The sequence below is a fragment of the Salmo salar genome, chromosome ssa04, assembly GCF_905237065.1.
Source record: "Salmo salar chromosome ssa04, Ssal_v3.1, whole genome shotgun sequence".
Classification (NCBI taxonomy): domain Eukaryota; kingdom Metazoa; phylum Chordata; class Actinopteri; order Salmoniformes; family Salmonidae; genus Salmo; species Salmo salar.
The window spans coordinates 69,128,971-69,153,759 of NC_059445.1; the positions used below are offsets into that span (position 1 = coordinate 69,128,971).

A 24,789-nucleotide genomic window follows, 5' to 3' on the forward strand; every position below is an offset into this window, starting at 1 on the left:
TACCAACACATCCTCCGAGAGCAACTTCTCCCAAGCATCCAGGAACAGTTTGGTGACGATCAATGCCTTTTCCAGCATGATGGAGCACCTTGCCATAAGGCAAAAGTGATAACTAAGTGGCTCGAGGAACAAAACATTGATATTTTGGGTCCATGGCCAGGAAACTCCCCAGACTTTAATCCCATTGAGAACTTGTGGTCAATCCTCAAGAGGAGGGTGGACAAACAAAAACCAACAAATTCTGAAATTTCTTTGCCACTTTTTTGCAGTTTTACTTTAGTGCCTTATTGCAAACAGGTGCATGCTTTGGAATATTTTTATTCTGTATAGGCGTCCTTCTTTTCACTCTGTCATTTAGGTTAGTACTGTGGAGTAAATACAATGTTGTTGATCCATCCTCAGTTCTCCTGTCACAGCCATTAAACTCTGTAACTGTTTTAAATCACCATTGGCCTCATGGTGAAATCCCTGAGCAGTTTCCTTCCTCTCCGGAAACTGGGTGTATTGATACACCATCCAAAGTGTAATTAATAACTTCACCATGCTCAAAGGGATATTCAATGCCTGCTTTTTTAAAACTTTTCTACCAATAGGTGCTCTTCTTTGCGAAGAATTGGAAAGCCTCCCTGGTTTTTGTGGTTGAATCTGTGTTTGAAATTCCCTGCTCGACTGAGGGACCTTACAGATAATTGTATATTTTTTTATTATATTTAACATTAATTTAACAAGGCTAGTCAGTTAAGAACAAATTCTTATTTACAATGACGGCCAAACCCGGACAACGCTGGGCCAATTGTGCACCACCCTATGGGACTCCCAATCACGGCCCGGTTGTGATACAGCCTGCATTCAAACCAGGGTAACAGTAGTGACACCTCTAGCACTGAGATGCGGTGCCTTAGACCGCTGCGCCACTCGGGCTGCCCTCGAGATGAGGTAGTCATTGAAAAATAATGTTAAACACGATTATTTCACACAGAGTAAGTCCATGCAACTTATTATCGGACTTGGTAAGCACCTTTTTACTCCTGAACTTGTTTAGACTTGCCATAACAAAGGGGTTGAATATTTACTGAATCAAGACATTTCAGCTTTTCGTTTTAAATAGATTTCTAAACATTTCTAAAACGTAATTCCACTTTGACATTGTAATGTATTGGGTGTAGGCCAGTGACACAACATTTCAATACAGGCTGTAACACAACATAATGTGGAAAAAGTCAAGGTGTGTGAATACTTTCTAAAGGGACTGTACTGTAGGTAGGGGTAAAAGTGACTAGGCAATCAGACAAGATAACAGAGCAGCAGCACCGCATGTGAGGAGTGTGAGTGTGTGTGTGTCGTCAATATACATGTTTGTGTGTGTTTTGTGTGTGTGTTGGAATGTCAGTGTAGTATGTGCGAGTGTGTGAGTAGAGTCAATTGAGTGTGCATAGAGTCAGTGAAAGAGAGTCAGTGCAAAAAAAGGGGGGTCAATGTAAATAGTCCAGGTAGCCATTTGAATAATTGTCAGCACGCTTATGGCTTGGGGGGTGGGGGGGGTAGAAGCTGTTTAGGAGCCTTTTGGTCCAAGACTTGGCGCTCCAGTACTGGTTGCCGTGCGGTAGCAGAAAGAACAGTCTATTTCTTGGGTGGCTGGAGTCTTTCACAATTTTGAGGGACATGCACTGACATCACCTGTCACGAAGGTCCTGGATGGCAGGAAGCTCTGCCCCAGTGATGTACTGGGCTCAGTGGCGGATTTAGGTATAGGTGACATGGGCAGCCGCCCAGGGCGGCATCTTGCCTGGGGCGGCACGGGGCGCCCGCACAAAAACATTCAGAAAGGTGACATTTGCGCGATCGGTTTTCTATCGCTCATTTGCACGTCACGTCAATGATATCATGTCACCGTGTGGGACAATTAACCTTGTCGAAGTAGGCGCCCTGATTCTAGTTTGTGAGCTAGGCAGGCTACTGCCTGGGAAAGTCTCCCAAGTCTCCTTTGTGCGAAATCATTAAGAATAATGTAAAATCAGTCTGCACACCACCAAGGTGAATTGGTTTAATCTTGACTCTTGGTTGACAGTATTGGGGGATGGGTAATTTATTGATGCTCGAGTGCCAAATCAACACAAAGTTGTTTCTATTTGTCTTTGTTACTTCTTTTTGATATTTATGAGTCTTATTTTTGTATATATATAGTTTTAAATGTTAGGATTATTTATTTCTGTTGTTCCAAATGTCTGAATAAAAATTGGCGGGGGGTACGCCCAGGGAGCAATACAAGCTAGAACCGCCACTGACTGGGCTGTAGGCATTGTGATCGAATGCTGAGCATTGCCATACCAAGCGGTGATGCAGCCAGTCAAGATGCTCTCAATGGCGCAGCGCTAGACCTATTTGAGAATCTGCGGGCCCATGCCATATCTTTCAGCCTCCTGAGGGGGGAGAGGTGTTGTCGTGCCCTCATCACAACGTTTTATGATAATACGGTTTTAAGACGAATAGACCGTTTCTCATGACTGGAATTAACGTCTGACAGGACACACCATAACAAATATCGACAGAGCGCAGCGCCTCTGACCACAGCAACTCTGGCCATCGTTTTCTTTAAATTTTCCCGACAATTCTAGATCAGGGTTGCCCTAACCTTGGGCGAGGTAGGCCGTCATTGTAAATAATAATTTGTTCTTAACTGATTTGCCTACTTAAATAAAGGTTAAATAACAAAATAAAAGAACAACTAATCATGTTCCCAAACACGTACCGTGCTGAAGGTTCACTCCAACCCTAATCTAGCACACATGATTCTTATAATTAGCTGGTTGAGAAACTGAATCAGGTTAGTTACTACAACGGTTGGAACGAAAACCTACAGGACGGTAGCTCTGCAGCAACAGTTTGGCCAGCCCTGATCTAGAATCACCACAGCTCGTCGACACCCACAAAGGTGAGCTACTGCATAGGGCCGTGCATGGCCAACATGCGTTATGTTGTGTGCCCTTATTAAGGCTGAGATCAAAATGACCGTGTGCCTAAGTTCCCTTGAATACACTGTCAGTCCTTTCAATTTGTATCTTCTTTAAGTTATTTATATGCAGCTAATGTTTCGAAAAACCAATTTGTCCTCTATTCCCTGACAGGATCCCGCCGTGAAAACAGCAGGAGGTGAGATTTTCAATTAAAGCAACAGAAGCTTAGGTGACTAAAGGCCAATCTTGTCCCCCTCCCTCTACTCCCACGGCTTATCATATGCAAACAACTTGTGATGTGAGAACTCTGATGAGTTCCCAAAACACGACACAGATAAAGTGTTTGTTTCCAGACTCATACTTAGCACCTGAAATTAGCTGGGCCAATGGTCAAAAGTAGTGCACTACATTAGGAATAAGGTGCCATTTGGGATCCAATCTTAAAGTCTGCATCCACATATACAGTAGGTCTAGGTGCTGAAAAAGGAAGGAAATGATTAATAGTATTTCCATTGTTGGTGTCTCTATTTGTATGGTGAGCCATAAAAATCAGTGGGCGCTCTGCTATTTTTTCAGCACAGCAAATCCTTTTGGACCTTTGAGGGAGGAAATGCAGTCTCTGCTACTGATACAGTCTATACTTTAATAAAATCCTGCCCATTCATTTTGCAGCATTGTCCCCATTCTATTTCTATGGTTGTCCCACATCATGATCATACACCCATGCTGTGGCCATGACCTACGGGTCTCTGACACTAGAGATCCAGGAGCCCTTTGAAATAATCCATGATGGGCGATAGTAAGACAGCACACCTCCAGACCCGCATGGAGAAAGTGTCTCAGCATTGCTAATAGGATCAAAGGCATTTTATACACTCTCCTTTCCTGTCACACTCTTATGTTTTAATCATGAAGCGGGAGAGGGGAATATAATGTTACACTGTATGAAATGGCAGGGAAAAAAGAAGACCTTTAGAAAGTGCTGTGATGCTGAACATGAAGTAATGTTTTTGCCTGTGGATGCCAAAGACATACACTTTTTGATTTGACAATTTAAAATACATAAAGAAGCCACACCAGGCAACTAATACATGTACCAAAATTGACGAGGATTATATACACTAAAAGTAAAATACTTGTTTCCATTGTGGTCCTCTATTGGTAAGCAAGTGGCTGCAGGGCAAAGCAAGTGACATGGGCACTCTGTGCCAAACATTCAATCATACACCATGTCCACATATATACAAAAAAAATATATATATACACATAAGAAATCCCTACACTAGCGCAGATTGGCTTTACACTTGGCTATGAGGCTATCTCAACATTAACCAAGCCTTGCGGGAGTGTTTGAACCTAAGAATGTCAGAAACAGTTTTTATTTCAGCCGGGCGTTTGTTCTACTCCACCACTGCCGTATATATATAAACGTGTTCTGGCCAGTACCACTCTTGAATCGACATGGCACAATCTGTGGCACTGCCTCTCGTGGTTTAGGAATGAGAGTTCCTAACAGTAGTAAAATAGTTCTTTAGATACTGGGGGAGTGTAACATACACTATTTTATGGGCCAATCCCAGCTTCAGCTGAATTACCATTTTATCACGTGATAGCCACTGTAGTTCACTGCGCGGAAAAGGGCTATCATGAGCCAAGGACTAAGATTCAGAATGACCTTTAACGTGGAGAGCTGTGATTCTTTGTTGAATCTCTCATGACGCAGGATCATTCAAATGGTAATTGTGAGATCTGTGGCTGGATCATTGTGGGACCATAAGACACACACACACACACACACACAGAGACAGACAGACAGACAGAGATTAATTTGAGGTGATCGAGTGGGTGAGGAGATGTGAGCCCACGAACAAGCACAAAGAGAATTCAGTTCTTCACTTAAGATGTGTGTGTGGTTGGAATACAGTACACTGAATGTCCTTGACGTACAGAACTGTATAATTCATTCTTATTTGTTTGAAAGGGCTGTCACTGCTTTAACCAAAACAAACCAATGTAGAGTGGGTGTCTGTGCGTGTTTATGTTCACATTTATTTCTATGCGCACGAAACAAATGTCCTGTAGATATCCATTGGCCATCTAAATGAACAGGTAATGCACCTCCCTCTGAAAATAAATGAATTCCTTCAAGTTGCATTGCCCTGCAATTTCACATAGAAAATAGAATAGAAAATGGGTCTGGTGCCTGGCCAGCTCACCTGAATCAAGACAAATGCTGTCTGTATTCAGAAACCTTTATTTTACCTTTGACGAAAACCAAGGCAACTTAAATACTTTACCTTCATTTCTGCTAAAATCATTTTTCATTTAAAGAGCCGTAAAGCAATGGGGCGTGAAGGACATGATCATTACGTTTGAATACCCCACTGCTCAGCTCTCTTGGAGCATGCAGCATAGTCACTCACGCTGGCTTTAATTAGAGCTCTCCTTAACATCTTTCTTTTCTACAGCTCGGGCCTCTGTGGAGCGGGGTCTCGCTGTCAGTCCAATCTATCATGCACTAGATCGGATTCGAGTCTGTTCACTTCACTGTACTTATTCAACAATGGGCACGGTGTAGTCGGTTTCATTTCTGTGCATCTTCTCACCCAAACATGGCTATTATTAGCGTTTCAGCAGCGAACCCTATTGTATTTGTTGGCATTATTATTCTTAGAGCTAGAGACTTTGCAAAAGGTAAAGGTCCAAAGGATACACCCTCTTAAGCAATGCCATGTTAATGAGCCACATGGTGAAGCTATAACAAGCAACTGAAAGTGCACACCCCTGATCCCGTGAGACCTAGAGTCCTGAAATTCAGTACATAGGTCCCTCTCCTCACAAGGAACAAATTTGCCTCAAGGACTCATAAGGTCTGCAATTATGAATTTTCCACCATTTTGAGGGGTCATGTTTCGGAGGACGCATGACTCGACCTTCGCGTCTCCCTAGCCTGTTGGGAAGTTGCAGTGATGAGGCAAGATCGTAACTACCAATTGGATATCACAGAATGATGGAGAAAAGGGGGGTACATTTAAAAAAAATAATAATAAGTAGTCAACATCATAATTTTTTTCTCCAAAATACATCAAAGGCATATTGCAGGATTTCTTGTTACTCAATTAGTCCATGTCAGCTAAAATGCTTTAGTAAGTTAGTCTAGCGGCCAGATTTCTAAACTTGTAGTAATCATGGTCAAATTACCGCCCAGGGACCCCATTGATTTTGTTAGATAGTCTCACTCAGATATCATATTAAAAACTGTAAACATTTCTCTCCACCCTGTGTCAAATTGCATGAAATTAATTATAAAATTGCAAAATCTTCTTTCATGGCAAACTATGTAGAATTGCAGCAAACTTGCTTTATAACAGCAACATTTTCTCTCTACACCCCATGGCAAAATGTGTAGAATTGCACGGAATTTACGCTAAAACTACAAAAAATAAAATGTATCAGATGTGGTGGCGCAACTGCGGCTCCCCATGATGAGTTCAGATTTTTTGTGACCCCAACCCCCATCAAAGTTGTCCATCCTTGATCTATACCCATAATGAACTGTACCTCTCAAACAAGGTGTACACACAGCCTGTCTGGTTCCCATCTGTAACTAATCTGCTAATATTTACTGGATAATAGGTGAAATGTCTAACGTTTTCCTGAAAATCGGGACATGCTTACCTAGGGAAATCTAAGTAAACATCTATTGAAACCAGGACATGTTACTTTTCTTCTTCGGGATCGGTGTCCCTATCACGGGACGGTTGAGCTAACATAAGCTAATGCGATTAGCATGAGGTTGTGAGTAACAAGAAAATTTCCCAGGACATAGACATATCTGATATTGGCAGAAAGCTTAAATTCTTGTTAATCTAAATTCTTAATTCTTGTTCATCTAAACTGTCCAATTTACAGTGAAAGAATACCATGCTATTGTTTGAAGAGAGTGCATAATTTTGAACATGAAAAGTTATTAATAAACATATTAGGCACATTTGGGCAGTCTTGAAAACATTTTTAACAGAAATGCAATGGAACATTGGATCAGTCTAAAACTATGCACATACACTGCTGCCATCTAGTGGACAACATCTAAATTGTACATGGGCTGGAACAATACATTATGGCCTTTCTCTTGCATTTTAAAGATGATGGTAGAAAAAAAATACAAAAGAACAGTTGTTTTTTTCTTTGTATTATCTTTTACCAGATCTATTCTGTTATATTCACCTACATTCCTTTCACATTTCCACAACGTGCAAAGTGTTTCCTTTCAAATGGTACCAAGAATATGCATATCCTTGCTTCAGGGCCTGAGTCAGTTATACCCAAATCTGTCATTTTAAGTGAAAATTGAAAAAAGGGGGTATCCTTAAGAGGGTTTATTTTCACTTTTTTGTTTCCTTCTTTACATGTTATGAGAATCTATCATCTGAGGCTGCAGCAATATCCCTTGACTGTACTTGAAACGATACAAGATCACTGGTGAAGTGCAACCAGTGGAACGGAAGAAGAATTCCACATTACCGGCATAATTTGTAATAGTTATCTATGTGGGACTGATACCAGTGTGGAAGAGCTGGTCACTTTTGAAGGACTTTGTGAATGATTACCTTGACAATAGGACGATTGAATATTATTGTCTTGCAGACAAGTGAAGGATGTTTGAAATTATTTTCATTGCGAGTTTCCTCCTAATACAGGATGTGGGGTGGTGTTTCCATTTCCAACACAGAGATGTGTCAGCAGGATGAGGGACACTGGGCATCAATATGTTTCTACCCTCTCTCTACACTATGCCACCGTAGTCAATCAAAGTAGTTGTTAGGTTTGTACGTATGCACCATTCACATCAAGGGCAGATATTTCATTAAGGGCTATTCCTTTTAACCAGAGTGAAATGTTGGGGATATGGAGAGATGTTAATTGGTATAATTGGGGTGAGAATGTTGAGTATCAACATGCAAGAGTACCTAGTTCTGCAGTACCTTCCTTCATTTGGAATTACCAATGACACTAATCATCGACCACGTTACCGAGTTACTACACATGCCCATGTTGGGTGGTTATGTTTTAATAGGTTACTTTCTTTTACTTTCTTTAATAGGTTACAGAACTTGTCTCAACTGCACCAGGACGCGTTTGTCAAAGTAGGACAGAGTAAGTGTGATCAGACAACAGATCTATCTATCTGCCTGTGACAGTACTAAGGTTGCGGAATGTCTAATGTCTGTTGATTAACTCTCAATAATGGCACTATGACTACTTTTTATGCCAATACCTTCGGTAATATCATCAATAATGGTATGATAGCTCACAATGGGACTTACTTTATCTGTGGATCCTATGCCTATTCCTGGTTACCGAAGTTGTGGCAAGGGTCGTGTTATTTGGGATATGTTGTACCCCATGTAAGACATTCATAAACGTGGGATTACAGAAACTGAAAGATTCTTTGTGATTGCCTTTCTCTCTTATAGTATTTCTAAAATAACATGGGAAGTTATTAATATGGCTAACTCTTTGGAAATTCGAGCAAATAGAACTACTGAGAGTCTTGAGTTAATTACGGCCGAGATGGTTGCCATTCGGACTGTGGCGATGCAAAATTGTTTGGCCCTTGATTATCTTCTGTCTTCACAAGGGGGTAGATGTGCTGTTATTGGTGCTGAATGCTGTACTTACATTCCTGATAATTCTGAATAAATAACTGACCTAATACAAAAATCAGGACTGAGGGCGCTAAATAGCATGATTACAATCCAGATGATTTAGGCTCAGTCATGTGGTTGTCTTCCACATTCGGTACATGGGGAAGTTTTTTGGTGGGCATAATACTTCCAATAGTGGGAGTTGTGGTTATTTTTCTCATCCTCATCCAGGCCATCAAGCGTGCTATTGCCCGATGTTTGTCTGCTAAAATCCGAGGGTCCAACTCATCCCAAACCATTTCAATTAGGTTGAGGTCGGGCGATTGTGGAGGCCAGGTGATCTGAAGCAGCACTCCATCACTCTCCTTCTTGGTCAAATAGCCCTTACACAGCCTGGAGGTGTGTTGAAAAACAAATCATAGTCCCACTAAGTGCAAACCAGATGAGACGGCATATCGCTGCAGAATGCTGTGGTTGCCATGCTGGTTAAGTGTGCCTTGAATTCTAAATAAATCACTGACAGTGTCACCAGCAAAGCACCCCCACACCTCCTCCTCCATGCTTCACAGTGGGAACCACACATGCAGAGATAATCCATTCACCTACTCTGCGTCTCACAAAGACACGGCGGTTGGAACCAAAAATCTCAAATTTGGACTCATCAGACCAAAGGACAGATTTCCACCGGTCTAATGTCCATTACTTGTGTTTCTTGGCCCAAGCAAGTCTCTTCTTCTTGGTGTCCTTTAGTAGTGGTTTCTTTGCAGCAATTCGTCCATGAAGTCCTGATTCACGCCGTCTCCTCTGAAAAGTTGATGTTATGTGTCTGTTACTTGACTCTGTGAAGCATTTATTTGGGCTGAAATCTAAGGTGCAGGTAACTCTAATGAACTTATGTTCTGCAGCAGAGGTAACTCTGGGTCTTCCTTTCCTGTGGCGGTGCTCACGAGTGCCAGATTCATCATGGCGCTTGATGGTTTTTGCGACTGCACTTGAAGAAACTTTCAAAGTTCTTGACATTTTCCGGATTGACATTTTCTGGATTGACTGACTTCATGTCTTAAAGTAATGATGGACTGTCATTTCTCTTTGCTTATTTGAGCAGTTATTGCCATAATATGGACGTGGTATTTTTCAAGTAGGGCTATCTTCTGTATACCACCCTACCTTGTCACAACACAACTGATTGGCTTAAACGCATTAAGAAGGAAAGAAATTCCACAAATTCCATTTTAACAAGGCACACCTGTTAATTTAAATGCATTCCAGGTGACTACCTCATGAAAGTGGTTCAGAGAATACCAAGAGTGTGCAAAAGCTTTCATCAAGGTTAAGGGTAGCTACTTTGAAGAATCTCAAATATAAAATATATTTAGATTTGTTTCCTTTTTTGGTTACTACATGATTCCATATTTGTTATTTCATAGTTTTGATGTCTTCACTATTATTGTACAATGTAGAAAATAGTAAAAATAAAGAAAAACCTTAAATGAGTAGGTGTGCCCAAACTTTTGACTGGTACTCTCTTATCTTAGAAATATGTTAAATCAGTGTGGGTAATAATTTAGCAGAAGCACTTCACAGAACATTCAATAGGATACTACTACTCAGTAAAGTCATCTCAATTCCAATGAGATTTCTGAATAATAGGCTACATAACAGTTCATTGTCTTTGCCTACTCATCAGGACATGCATATTTTCCGGGCTGCGCCATGCATGGTTTTGACTAGATTCATTAGTAAGATGAGACAGACAACAGTATGTCTCCAGTCGAAAGCTGAGTCGCTTCTCTGCACGGCAGGAGCTTGAAACTGCGTGGATATTTCTCCGTGGCATTCACTCTTCTTTATCCACGGCAACGAGAGGAAGAGTAGTAGCCTACCGTAAGCAAAACCCACAACACTGAGACCGGAATGGTTTGATTTTCATCTGCTGGACATGGCAGAAATGATCAACAACCACATCATGCTTTGATGCGAAGATTTTCTCGCGTTCTCTCAGGAGACCCATAACTTCCAGACAGCAATAGACATGCACAGGTTGTTGCACACAGACTGCCACGAAAATTTAAACATTTCCACTATTCAACAGCAGCAAGTGCAAGAAATCAAGACAAATAAATACCCAACCAAAAACTCAAGCCGTAAAACAAGCGGGAAACATCATCTTATGAATGGTCGGGTAAGCAGCCGCCGGTAAAGACAGTAATTTGTTCATGGATGCTTTTTTTTCAGTTTAAGTTTTTGTGATATACCCCACATCTGAACTATTCTTTTCGCATATGGAGTGGTTCCCGTATAGAAAAGAAACATACAAATCAAAATGTATCTTGTATGCACAAGTTGATAATGTGTGAAAGAAAAATCGAATAAGAATCTGTAGTGCATGATTTGACAATGAAGATAAATTAGATGCTTTAAATTAAATATATGCTTACCTTATAGGTTCCACATTACAAACCATGACAAAAATTAGGATTTTTTTTTTTTTTAATATTTGTATAGGCCCATAAACAAATAGAATCCGATATGACTTTCCATGGTGAGATAACATATGCATTTTATATAATGTTTACAAGACTATTAACTATCTCATTGGCAACTTGTCACTTCAGAATATAAACCCTGCCAGGAAAGAACCCAGGGGGCATAAGTAGTGATAAAGACGTATTTTTCACGACATCTTATACCAATGTTTTTGGTGCAGTCTGGACCAGCCTTGATTTCAACGTCCAAGGACGTACATTTTTGGTCCAGACCAATCATTGACGTCTATGTTTGGTTTAGATTTTGTCCGGTTTGGACCGGCCTTCAGTTCAATGTCCACAGACGTCCAGTCCGGCCTATATTTGGCCCAAACATAGAAGTCTATAATTGGTTCAAAATTGGTCCAGACCGTCCTTGATTTGGCCCAAACATAGACGTCTATAATTGGCACACTAGAGTAAAGTATAGTGTACTGTACCCTACTCTACTGAATAAAACTTGACTGTTCTGTACCATACTGTACTATGCTCTATTGTGCTCTACTGTAATGTTCAAACTTGTGAAACATCCTAGACGTCTATGATTTGTTCAGATTTGGATCGCACCGACCAAATTTGTACTGGCTTGAGTTTCGAGTGCATTCGAATAATACCCAGCATACTTTGCAAGTGTTTGTTTTTACATTTACATTTTGGTCATTCAGCAGACACTCTTATCCAGATCGACTTAGAGTCCGTGCATACAACTAAGGTAGATTTAAAAAAAAAGTTATTCTAGTTGAAGGGGTCTGTTGGTTTATTCTGCAATTCTGTAATAATTATGATTACTAAATCTTACATGAATATTAAACATGAAATATCAAAACCAAATGTACACCCCTTTGTTAACCTCTCTGGGCTAGGCGGGACGAATTCGTCCCACCTACGTAACAGCCACTTGCAGCCTGTGGCGCGATTTTCAAAACCTTAAAAATCCTATTACTTCAATTTCTCAAACATATGACTATTTTACAGCTATTTAAAGACAAGACTCTCGTTAATCTAACCACACTGTCCGATTTCAAAAAGGCTTTACAACGAAAGCAAAACATTAGATTATGTCAGCAGAGTACCAAGCCAGAAATAATCAGACACCCATTTTTCAAGCCAGCATATAATGTCACCAAAACCCAGAAGACAGCTAAATGCAGCACTCACCTTTGATGATCTTCATCAGATGACAACCCTAGGACATTATGTTATACAATACATGCATGTTTTGTTCAATCAAGTTCATATTTATATCAAAAACCAGCTTTTTACATTAGCATGTGACGTTCAGAACTAGCATACCCCCCGCAAACTTCCGGGGAATTCGCTAACATTTTACTAAATTACTCACGATAAACGTTCACAAAAAGCATAACAATTATTTTAAGAATTATAGATACAGACCTCCTCTATGCACTCGATATGTCCGATTTTAAAATAGCTTTTTGGTGAAAGCACATTTTGCAATATTCTAAGTACATAGCCCAGGCATCACGGGCTCGCTATTTAGACACCCGGCAAGTTTAGCACTCACCATAATCATATTTACTATTATAAAAGTTTCATTACCTTTTGTTGTCTTCGTCAGAATGCACACCCAGGACTGCTACTTCAATAACAAATGTTGGTTTGGTCCAAAATAATCCATCGTTATATCCGAATAGCGGCGTTTTGTTCGTGCGTTCCAGACACTATCCGAAATGGTAAAGAAGTGTCGCGCGCATGGCGCAATTCGTGACAATAAAATTCTAAATATTCCATTACCGTACTTCGAAGCATGTCAACCGCTGTTTAAAATCAATTTTTACGCCATTTTTCTCGTAGAAAAGCGATAATATTCCGACAGGGAATCTCCTTTTCGGCAAACAGAGGAAAAAATCACAAAGGCGGGGGCGGTCGGGTCATGCGCATAAGCCCAGAGTCCCTTGATCGGCCACTTGAGAAAGGCGATAATGTGTTTCAGCCTGGGGCTGGAATGACGACATTCTGTTTTTTCCCGGGCTCTGAGCGCCTATGGACGACGTGGGAAGTGTCACGTTAGAGCAGAGATCCTTAGTAAAAGATAGAGATGGAAAAGAAGTTCAAGAAATGGTCAGACAGGCCACTTCCTGTAAAGGAATCTCTCAGGTTTTGACCTGCCATTTGAGTTCTGTTATACTCACAGACACCATTCAAACAGTTTTAGAAACTTTAGGGTGTTTTCTATCCATATGTAATAAGTATATGCATATTCTAGTTACTGGGTAGGAGTGGTAACCAGATTAAATCGGGTATGTTTTTTATCCAGCCGTGTCAATACTGCCCCCTAGCCCTAACAGGTTAATATGTATTGGCAATAATTAACTTAATGGTGAGGCATAAAATGTATCTTTTGTCAGGCTGGATGTTTGAAATATGAGTTTTTTGGACTACTTTGAACATCACTGTCAGTTTTAAAGCTTTTGAAAAAGCTAACATAAGTGCATGTGACAGATGGGAACAATAATAACAAGACTCTTTTTTTATATCAAGAGGCTTGAAAAATGATTGTGATATAATGCTTATTTCATTGAATGTATGTGCAGTTGAAATTTGGCCATAGAATTTATTTCTGAAAAATATGTATTTTCAGCATCTTGAAAATACATATTTTTGTCGTCCGGAAAATACATATTTTCACCTTTCATTCAGCACCTAAATTCAACGTACTGAAAATACGTATTTTCAACGTCCATAAAGGTAGTCTTTTCGACGTCCGTATAAGATATTTTTTCAACATCCATAAAATACATTTTCTAAACTTTCATTCAGCAGCTGAAATGCATGTTTATTTTATATATTTTATTTAACCTTTGTTTAACTATGCAAGTCAGTTAAGAACAAATTCTTATTTACAATAACGGCTTACACATATCAATGTCTGGAAAAGACGTCTTTTCAACATCATTTTGCTTACTGGGTAGTTTGGGTATGTGTTGGCTTCTAATGGTAATCTTTTGTCTGTGTAATTGCACTGTTTTGCTGCACATTTTCTTCTGTTCCACTGAATGCAATTTTGATGTTCTATTATGACTAAATTTGTTTTCAGAATTTAACAAATAGGCCTATGTATTTTATTTCATTATCCTATACAATCTACCATGAGTTACCCCAAAAATATTTCTATCCCATTTTATTTCCATAATTAGTAAAATTATTGCACCCGAATTTGACCCTGGAAATACAGTATGACAATTAGATTTTCCCGTAAAGTTTTTAAGCAATTAACATAAATGCGTGCAGTCATTTTATTTACATTTCTGTATCTAAATAAGCAGGTAGGCATATCAGTTCCAACTTAAACTTGGATTGGAAACTATGCCTTGCCTTCTTGCTGAAGCGTCAACATTCCATATGGCCGTTGGGACAGAGCGCCTGATAGGCTACATAGCAACACAGCTGGAAAACGACAGTTTATCAAAATTTGCAAAAAATAAAGAAATAGTAATATTTGACTGCTAAGTGGTCATCCATGTTCTCATGCATTCTTGTTTTACATTTGTAAGTAAATCGGCGGTTTGTTGGGGAGAAGAACGTCAAGGAAAGTTTTGCTAGCTGGCTAATTTTAGCTAGCTAGCTAGCTAACGTTAGCTCTCTGGCTAATCCTCCATGGACATGGTAAGTTAAATTTCAATTTGTACCCATTGTAGCTAGTTAGCTATCTAATGTTTTGACATTTGATATGTTTAGTTATTAATGACAGTAAATGTTTGTGTGTGTGTGAGCGAGAGAGCGAGAGAGAGAAATTATGATCACAATAACTTTAGAAAATGCTAGCTGTGTGTATGTGTTTGTGTGTGTGAGAGAGAGGGGAAGAGAGATGATCACAATAATTTATAAAAAAGGTTGTCATCATGTCAACATTGTCGTGTGTGTGAGTGAGTGAGTGCACGCGAGAGAGGGTTGATGAATGCAAATAGGAAACATTGACTGTGTGTGACATTGTTAGCTAGCCTAATTCTTGAAACATGTACCTCCCAATACGAATGTGAAGTTTTTCTTGATTAATCAGGGATCCTTGCCTATCTCCCCTCAACACTCATTCTAACTCCTGTCAACTACCTTTTTCAATTATTGATTCTCTTTATTGCAGTAATCTTCTAGTTTGGATGGCAGACAGAAGTTATCCAGCCGGCTGACTAAGAAATGTAAAAAGCTTATGTTTTGTCTCTCTCTGTCTGCTTATTATTAGTACTTTTTTTAGACCAAGTTGACTGAGAACACATTCTCAGCAACAACCTGGGGAAGGAATATAGTTACAGACGAGATGAAGGAACCAATTGGAAGCTGGGGATGATTAAGTGACCATGATGGTATTAGGGCCAGATTGGGATTAACACCCCTACTCTTACGATAAGTGCCATGGGATCTTTAGTGGCCACAGAGAGTCAGGACACCCGTTTAACGTCCCATCCAGCACCCTACACAGAGCAATGTCCCCAATCACTGCCCTGGGGAATTGGGATATTTTTTAAGACCAGAGGAACTGGCCCTCCAACACCATCTGGTCCCCCATCCAGGGACTGACTCGGACCAACCCTGCTTAGCTTCAAAAGCCAGCCAGCAGTGGGATTCAGGGTGGTATGCTGCTGGCCATTGCTGAAGGGCAACATAGTGAATGTACTTGCTAGGCTAAGTCTAACTTACTAAAGACAGGTCTTCTGTAGTAGCTAGGTTAACTTAATGGTGAATCATGATTTGTCCCTGTCTTTACAGTTCCTTAAACATGTCAATGACCTGATGTAGTGCTTGTCCACCCACCTATTCTCCCACATCCCAGGGAAAGGATAGAGCAGAACCAGCCCTTCTTAAATCCGTAGTCATTGACAGTAAGTTGTGTGAAAAATGTTGTTCTCTTTGATAATGTGTATTGATTCCTACTAAACAGCTTGGTTAGAGCTAGGTTTGTACTATGCTGATGATCATTCAAGTTTTTTCTCTGCATCAGATCTCACTGAGACTGTATTCCCCAAAAGACATGCTATTCAGCTCCCCATGATTGCTTGATCTTAGTGTAAGTAGATCCAATTGAAATAGCACCACTTCTAATAATATACGTTTGTAAAGCAAATAACATCCTATTTTAACTCACTTTTTTACAGACCTTCCTTGGTGACCTTTCTTTTTTTAAGACTGCCAAGCTGTCCTGGATTGGAGGAACTGTCCTGGTGTCACGCATGTGTGTAGGAACGGACCAAGGCGCAGCGTGAGTATCGTTCCACATCTTTTATTAGAATGTGAAACTTTGCAAGACAAACAATAAACTATAAACAAAAACACAAACCGTGACGACAGAGGTGCAACATGCACTAACTCAAAAATAATCTCCCATAAACACAGGTGGTAAAAACAACTACTTAAATATGATCCCCAATTAGAGACAACGATGACCAGCTGCCTCTAATTGGGAATCATACAAAAACCCCAACATAGAAAAAAGAAACTAGAACACAACGTAGAACAAATAAACTAGAATAAACCCCCCAGTCACACCCTGACCTACTCTACCATAGACAATAAGAGCACTCTATGGTCAGCAGCATCGGTGGAGGCTCCGGTGCGGGACGCAGACCCCCCTCCGCTTGGGGCTCCCCCCACTTTCGTGGAACCAGACCGCCGACTGTCGCCGGAGGCTCCGGACCGCCGACTGTCGCCGGAGGCTCCGGACCGCCGACTGTCGCCGGAGGCTCCGGACCGCCGACTGTCGCCGGAGGCTCCGGACCGCCGACTGTCGCCGGAGGCGCCGGACCGCGGACCGTCTCAGGAGGTTCCGGACCGCAGGCCGTCTCAGGAGGTTCCGGACCGTAGGCCGTCTCAGGAGGTTCCGGACTGGGAACTGTCGCCGGAAGCTCCGGACTGGGAACTGTCGCCGGAAGCTCTGGACTGGGAAGGCGCACTGGAGGCCTGGTGCGTGGAGCTGGAACAGGTAGCGCCAGACTGGTGACACGCACTTCAGGTCGAGTGCGAGGAGCAGGCACAGGACGTACCTGACTGGGCAGGCGCACTTCAGGGAGAGTGCGAGGAGCAGGCACAGGACGTACCTGACTGAGGACACGCACTTCAGGGAGAGTGCGAGGAGGAGGCACAGGATGTACCTGACTGAGGACACGCACCCGAGGGAGAGTGCGAGGAGGAGGCACAGGACGTATTTGGCTGTGGAGGCGCACTGGAGACCTGGTGCGTAGAACCGGTGCAGGATATACTGGACCGTGGAGGCGCACTGGAGGTCTGGAGCATAGAGCTGGCACAACCCGTCCTGGCTGAATGCTCACTTTAGCCCGGCAAGTGCGGGGCGCTGGCACAGGACGCACTGGGCTGTGAAGGCACATTGGCGACACAGTGCGTAGAGCCGGTGTAGGATATCCTGGACCGAGGAGACGCACCGGAGACCAGGAGCGCTGAGCCGGCACAACCCGTCCTGGCTGAATGCGGGGAGCCAGAAACGAGCGCACCGGTCTGTGAATGCGCACTGGAGATACGGTGTGCATCACCGCATAACACGGTGCCTGACTGGTCACACGCTCCCTACAGTAAGCACGGGGTCTAAAACCTGACTCCGCCAATCTCACCGTGTGCCTCCCGCCCCAATTTTTGGGGGGAGCTGCCTCTCGGGCTTCTGTCGTTGCCGTGCTAATTCCTCGTATCGTCGCTGTTCCTCTCTTGCTGTCTCCGCCTGCTTCCATGGCAGGGTCTTGTCCCCTGCCATTACCTCCTCCCAGGTCCAGGATGTCCTCCACTCCCTTTTCTCCCGGGCCCAGGATCCCTGCTCCTCCTGGGCACGCTGCTTGGTCCTTTGGTGGTGGGAGATTCTGTCACGCATGTGTGTAGGAACGGACCAAGGCGCAGCGTGAGTATCGTTCCACATCTTTTATTAGAACGTGAAACTTTGCAAGACAAACAAAAAACTATAAACAAAAACACAAACTGTGACGACAGAGGTGCAACATGCACTAACTCAAAAATAATCTCCCATAAACACAGGTTGGAAAAACAACTACTTAAATATGATCCCCAATTAGAGACAACGATGACCAACTGCCTCTAATTGGGAATCATACAAAAACCCCAACATAGAAAAAAGAAACTAGAACACAACATAGAACAAATAAACTAGAATAAACCCCCCAGTCACACCCTGACCTACTCTACCATAGAAAATAAGAGCACTCTATGGTCAGGACATGACACCTGGATAATGTCCTCGGGATTATAGAGTGGTGTGTTTATAAAAAGTTGTATGTATTAGGATTAAGCAACACTCTACCCTATTTAGCGACAATTTAAACAATGTAATGATCCAACTACTGTCTAATTTTAAAATGTTTCAGATTGATGACCAATGAATTAATGTCCCACTTCAATATGAAGGGAGAGAGGAGCAAACATGCCTTTGCTACCACTCGTGTGTGCTCCATTGTAATTGATAAGTAAATGTGAGCAGTTGAGACATTTGACATAGACAATGAGACATTTTAAATATATTTTACTGTGCGTTACTGTTCAGTCGTGTCCTGCATGCCCACATTATGTCAATCGGTAATTTATTATCTTTTTATGCTTACATTACGTGTCATGAAGAGCCAGAAAACTTGGGAGGTTGATGTGTTGCGGGCCGTCGGTAAAGTCCTAAAATGTGCACCTGACCGCCGTGGTGGAGGAGGACCTAAAGTATGTATATGAGCAAGTTGCTCTTCTTTAAAGACATCTCTAAGCTATAACTGCCATAATCTTCAACTTGTACCGTAGAAATACTTTAAAACGTTTTAGCCAGCTGAATCCACAAAGTTTCTTCAGGAAGGTCCTTTTCTAGTTAAAAAATCTCAAAATCGATAAAGTTCTAATGCGCTGATTCTCTTCACTGCAGATCTGACCCATCACACCACTCGTCAAAAGGGCCATTGCGCTCCAGATCGCCTTCTTTGCTCAGAGGTCCTTGATGAGGATCTACCCCACCACATCACTCTTAATAATCATCAATAATAAAAGCAATAGGCCTTCATATACTCTGCCCCAGTCTATCAATGCATGTAATGTGTATGGGTAAATTATGAAATAATTACTGTATGCAGATGTGCATAGAATTGTTTGATTTATTTTAAATGTAAGAATGTTTTGCAGATTGAAACTAATTGGTGACTATGGAAACAAATAGAAATGTAATGAACAATGTTTTCAGTATCCAACTTTATCCCCTGCAATACTTTTTACAGTAGGTAATAAGCTGTAGAGAGGAGTCAGGTGGTCATTACCAGGTTATGATGAGCTCTTAACTATGACTAGTACATTATACCGGTAGTAAATAATATAGTGGTCAGAATTATCACCAGCTGGTCACATGGTGGTCAGAAAAATACGTAGTATTCTGGTCATAAAACATGTTTGCGACCAGAGTAAGAGTTCTTTAAAAGACATCATCAGACATTTTTCAACCAGGTTTTTCCCACTGGGGAGGAATCATGCATTTCAGCGTTCTATATCCAATGAGGTTTTGATTGACTGTGCGGTTTACTTTGGAGCAAGTTTAATATAAATAAGCTTTAATGACAAATTATGATTGCTGACATGCTGAAAAATCTAATTGTCTAGAAGAGCAATGGTCAGAAATAAAAACAATGTTCTGGAGCACTTAGGGGACTAGTCTATTGTACTAGGCAAACTTAATCAAGGACAGCAATGTGTGAAAGAAAACTACAATAATATAAATTGTTGTATTCATTTATTGCAGGCAAGTGTAATTACTACAGAAGGTTTGACTAGACTCCCTCAAAAAACATCTTGTTATTTTGGACACATACAATGAATTTAAGGAACTTCAAAGTTTAATCTCTGCAGGCCTCTAGTGACGAAGCACAAAAAGGGTGCCACACTGTGCAAGCAAACAGTATTGACAGTTGTTTTACAGTTTTAGTCTGGTAAAGGATACATTTATGCACACATTAGACTTTTCTGTTAGCCATTTTCTATCAAAAAGACACTAGCTCCCATGTAATCATATTAATTATGATCTAAAATGTGAAAATGGTCCTAGATAAACACTCCTATGAGGTACTTTATGAATACAGACCCTGCCATTAAGACTCATTTAGGTTGCAACTGTGGTACAAGCCAGTTTTGCGCACCCCTGTACCCCTGATCCTTTGCCATTGGTACAGTCACTCTGCTCCCACCTCAGTGCTGGAGCAGTTGAGCTTGAGGCTGATTGTCACTCTTCACACGTCACCATTGTAAAGATTGGAGGACTGACTTCATAGAGACATCCTTTAACTCGTCATTTTCTGGTAAAATAAACTTGACGTCAAGTGTAGCAGGATATCAGTGATCACCTTCAATGACCAGCGCCTCCTCACCCACACACCCAATTTACTGGAAAGGTTTTTGACCTCTGAGAAAAGACTGCTTTATTATTTCGTCCTTATTTGTCACAGGTAATATTGACTCGATTAAAGCCACGCATTTTTCCTCAGTCAGTAACATGGCAATGGTAGCTAATGTATTTCCCAGCTGTTATAGTGATAATCTGTTAGAATTGTTTTTGGTAACGAGCCATGGATATTTACACTGTTGGACACATTTTGTTCAGTCTTAATAACTCTAGGAATGACTTAAAGTCACCAGACTAGAATGACAAAGTATAGATATATGGTAGATGAGTGCAGCATGTCAGCATAGTTCAGAAAGGAAACACCACGTAGAATTATGTTCAATCATTTATTAAATAATCAATAATTCAAGGTTTGAAAACATTCTGCTCCTTCAGGGTAGCTCACTGCCCAAGCAAAGCGTAAATATATAAAATGACCTACAAGCAGTGAGCGCAGTAAACTTTACCAATCCATCAGCAGAAAAACAGAACCTAACAGGTGGAGGCTGGGGTGGTGGTGGGAGCAAAATAAGCAAACGCATACTAGCAGTAGCAGCAAGCAGCAGCAGGATATGTGAGCAGCAAGCGGCAGCAGGATATGTGAGCAGAACCGGTCAGCTTAATGGTGTTAGGTTCTTATTTTTCAGAGTAAATAACTCACGGACACTAGAGAAGCTTTAACCAAGTGTAATCATTCCCAAAGGTTCTGTACAGCTGAAATCAGACAGCAAAACATTTCAGACATCACAGTTTATATGCATCCTACTTAAGACACTCCCCCTCCTTACAGTTTATGGCTCCACAGGAAAGAAGGTAACCAGATACCAACCCTTATTACTCCCTTAAGGGGAACTGACCTCACCCCTCACCTCCTAATCCACAGATATCCATCTGTCTTCCCTATATAAACACATCACTCTCCTCTATCAAACACATTCCAAAGCCTTCTGGATTTTTACAAACTCTTTCTTTTCAAGGCTATCATTTATTTAATATCTCAATGTTCAAAGTTTAGCAGATTCCAACAATAGCTAGGAATGACTTAAAAGGCACCAGACTCAAATGACAAAGTGTAGATATACTGTAGATGATGTCAGAATAATCTTTCAGCAGTCATTAATATGATGATGCTGGAGAGCATAGGGAAGGCTAGAAGCCTGGCATAGAAGGCACGTGGAGCACATTTTGAAAACTTTTCTCTGTATTCAACTTTTACTAAAATGGATTTTGAGAAGTGCTCCGAACGACAACAAATGAAAAGTTTGGTGCAACAGCTGGAAGTGTGGATATAATCATTACAAGACCTAACATTTCCACACCATCTTAACTGTAAGTTTGTCTTGGGGACTTACATTGTGTGCTTAAAACCTGTTGGGGCTACAGGTTAGCAATGAACCCCGAGTCGGGATTGCTAACAAGGCTGGAAATTCAAAACATCAAAAATCTAATAATTTCAATTTCTCAAACAATCAACTATTTTACACAATTTAAATGATAAACATCTCCTTAATCTAACCACATTGTTCGATTTTCAAAGAGGCTTTACGGCAAAAGCATAAAGTTAGATTATGTTAGGACAGTACATAGCCACAAAAGTACAAACATCCATTTTCAATTCAAGGTCAGGCGTCACCAAAAGCAGAAACCAGCTAGAATTATGCACTAACTTTTGTCAATCTCCATCAGATGACACTCCAAGGACATTATGTTATACAATACATGCATTTTTTGTTCCATCAAGTTCATATTTATATCCAAAAACAGCATTTTACAGTAGCGTGAAATTCAGATTTTTTTCTTCTCTGAAATGCTTCCGGTGAACATAACAAAATTACTATTCGAAAACATTGGTAAATTATAATATTGTCATTCAAAGAATAATATATTATCATCTCGTAATTGCTACCGAATGGCCAGATCTCAAAATAACTTTACTGGGAAATCACATTTTGCAATAAACGGGGTGCTATGCTAAGAACAACAGGCTATGCTATACAGTCAGCATCATCTAAAATCGATAATAACATTGTAAATATCCCCTTACCTTTGATTATCTCCATCAGAAGGCAGGCATCCCAGGTCCGGAAGGCATCCCAGGTCCGGAACAAATGTGGTTTCTTTTGACAAAGTTCATAATTTATGTCCAAATAACACCAAGTACTTAGCGTTCATTATGCTCCCACAAAACGTGGTGGGGGGAGTGTAAAATCACGCCGAAAAGCTAAAAAAAACCTAGTAAATAATCTATTTATGTTCGTTCAAACATGTCAAATGTTGTTTAGCATTAATCTTTTGGTCCATTTTTAACGTTAAACATCAGTAATATTTTCACACAACCTATCCTATGTCTAGATAAAAAATGATGACAAACTCACGTTTCTCAGATTTATGCGCAGGCGCCAAAAAAATGAAGTGATGACATGTCAACTTCCTCGGATTCTAATTTGCTCTCTGTTTATCATAGACGCTTCAAACAACTTTATAAAGATCGTTGACATCTAGTGGAAGCCGTAGGTGTTGCGAAATGAATCCTTTCTCACTATGGTATCTATAAAACAATGACACTAAATAGTACAGTCACAAAATTCAAATTTTTTTTGGATCTATTTTTCACAGGTTTTTGCCTGCAATATGAGTTTTGTTATACTTACAGACACCATTCAAACTGTTTTAGAAAATTCAGAGTGTTTTCTATCCGAATGTGTTAATAATATGCATATCCTAGCTTCTGAGTTGGTGTAGGAGGCAGTTAAAAATGGGCACATATTTTTTTCAAAATGTCTCAATACTGCCCCCGAGCCCCAACAGGTTCACTGTGTAGCATATTTGCTGTATAATAATTTGGTGGATGCTTATATTTGTTGCTGTTTTTTTGCATACCCTGAGAGACCCGCAGAGAGTGGGGTCACGGCCAGCCATTATCAACGCCGGCCCTAGAGCAATTTGGGTCAGTGGCGACCCGTCATTCAGGGCAGAGCCCCACCTGTTTTGAGACCCACGTTTTTTGTAACCAAAAAAATATATACATTTTGTTGGGGGGGAGGGGGTGGATTGCATGTTATATTGGCATTAATATGTGTCACACATTGCAAACAATGTAAAAAATATATACACTACCGTTCAAAAGTTTGGGGTCACTTAGAAATGTCGTTGTTTTTGAAAGAAAACATTAAAATAACATCAAATTGATCAGAAATGCATTGTAGACATTTTTGATGTTGTAAATGACTATTGTAGCTGGAAACGGCAGATTTTTTATGGAATATCTACATAGGCGTACAGAGGCCCATTATCAGCAACCATCACTTCTGCATTCCAATGGCACATTGTGTTAGCTAATCCAAGTTTATCATTTTAAAAGGCTAATTGATCATTAGAAAACCCTTTTGCAATTATGTTAGCACAGCTGAAAACTGTTGTGTTGATTAAAGAAGCAGTAAAACTGGCCTTCTTTAGACTAGTTGAGTATCGAGCATCCGCATTTGTGGGTTCGATTACAGGCTCATTACGCCTATGCAGATATTCCTGTCACGTCCTGACCAGTATAAGGTTAATTGGTATTGTAGTTTGGTCAGGACGTGGCAGAGGGTATTCGTTTTATGTGGTTCGGGGTGGTGTGTTTTGTTGAAGGGGCATTTGGTTTAAGTATTCTGGGGTTTTTGGGCACTGTTTGGTTTTCAGGTATTCTATGATTAGTCTAGTATGTCTGTTTCTATGTTTGGTTAATTGGGGTTGGGACTCTCAGTTGAAGGCAGGTGTTGTCTATCTGCCTTTGATTGAGAGTCCCATATATTAGGGTGTGTTTGTGTTTGTTATTTGTGGGTGATTGTTCTGTGTTAGCCTTGTGCCTTGCAGACTGTCAGTAAATCGTTCGTTTTCTTGTTTGTTGTTTTGTATTCGTTTTGGAGTGAATAAATGTTCAAAATGAACAATCACATACCTGCTGCGTTTTGGTCTACCTTTTCCGACGACGATTTCGCAATATCGTCAGAAGACGAAGAAGTGTGTGACAATTCCATACAAAATTAGCCGTTTCCAGCTATAATAGTCATTTACAACATTAACAATGTCTACACTGTATTTCTGATCAATTTTATGTTATTTTAAATGGACAAAAAATTAGCTTTTCTTTCAAAAACAAGGACATTTCTAAGTGACCCCAAACTTTTGAACGGTAGTGTATATAATTGAGTTAATAAAGCCGCATACAAACATGGTCTCTTTTTTGTTTTCTTGAGTAAGGCAGCTCCAAAATGCAGGTGTTTCAGCCTAGCTCAGTGCTTTCTGTGATG

General features: G+C 40.7%; 1 long non-coding RNA gene across 1 annotated transcript; it reads left to right on the forward strand.

Annotated features, from left to right (window-relative positions):
• The first annotated feature begins 13,452 nt into the window (after positions 1 to 13,452).
• Positions 13,453 to 19,135, forward strand: LOC106603744 (uncharacterized). The gene is made up of 7 exons (XR_001328485.2): positions 13,453 to 14,754; positions 15,230 to 15,284; positions 15,853 to 15,965; positions 16,085 to 16,150; positions 16,239 to 16,342; positions 18,715 to 18,804; positions 19,001 to 19,135. It is a non-coding gene; the product is annotated as an uncharacterized lncRNA (long non-coding RNA).
• The last annotated feature ends 5,654 nt before the right edge of the window (positions 19,136 to 24,789 follow it).